We start from the raw sequence: 1,078 nt of genomic DNA, 5'->3' as shown, positions 1-1,078 counted from the left end.
TTCTGGTGTGTTTCTGAAATTGGTTATTTGAAGTATCGTATTGTTACTGAATTGCATGAAATTCTATATGTTTTGGCATAATTCTGGGTTACCATGGGTTGGGGATCGTTTCGACATCAAAAGCATGATTTTCAGGCTATTTCAATGTAGTTTCATGACCACACAGGTGGCTACACGGGTGTGTGCCACACAGGCGGTCCATACGGCCGTGTGCAATTGGGAATTTAGGGTTTTCAATGATTTTTGGTTCCACAAAGGCGTGTATACCCACACGGGCTTGTGAGATCTCCACACGGTCGTGTCTCATCTGCTCTTTATTTTTGGCATTTTTTGACAGTGAGTTACACAGGCTACCCACACTGCCATGTAACTTGGTTACACGGGCCTGTGTCTCCTCCATATAAGCATGTAGGCTTCCACACGGCCTAGACACTTCCACACGACTGGGGCACACGACCCTGTGGCCCTATTTTGCAAAAATTTTTTTTGAGTCATAAACTGTCTGTTTTTTGTTTCTGTGTAATCCGACCCTCGTTCAAGCCTCGATAAGTGTGTTTAGGACTCGATTTAGTTTGGTTCGTGTATATATGTGTGCTTATGGGCTTTAATTTTATTGCTCGTTTATGTGATGAATAAGTATAAGTTTATTATTGTTGTCGTAACTGAATATTAGAATACAAGTGTAATCAAATCTAAATCCGTTTAACTGGAAATGTTAATGTCCGTTTCTGTATAATGTCTGTGTAATATATGCATTGTTGTATAGCATGAAAATTTTGGGATTTGGTTATGAAAATAAGAAAGAGTGACTTAGTAGTTTTAACTGCGATACTTTGTATAGTGGTTTACCGCACTATCCTATACGTATATCAGCTCAGCTATATACAATTACTCAAGTGGCATAGTTCCACGTTGTGGTGTGTAGGGTGGATAAACCTATTATGGTTCTATGTGGTGTGCATTGTAGACAGGCCTACCATACCCCTTATGTGGTGTATTGGATGGACGAAGTTTGGTTGGTGGGGTAGGATTTTGACTTGTGCATCTGTTCGCATCTAAATATACGTCTATTGTCAGA

The sequence above is a fragment of the Gossypium arboreum genome, chromosome 3 (assembly GCF_025698485.1).
Source record: "Gossypium arboreum isolate Shixiya-1 chromosome 3, ASM2569848v2, whole genome shotgun sequence".
NCBI lineage: Eukaryota > Viridiplantae > Streptophyta > Magnoliopsida > Malvales > Malvaceae > Gossypium > Gossypium arboreum.
Note: the sequence above shows the minus strand (reverse complement) of the source record.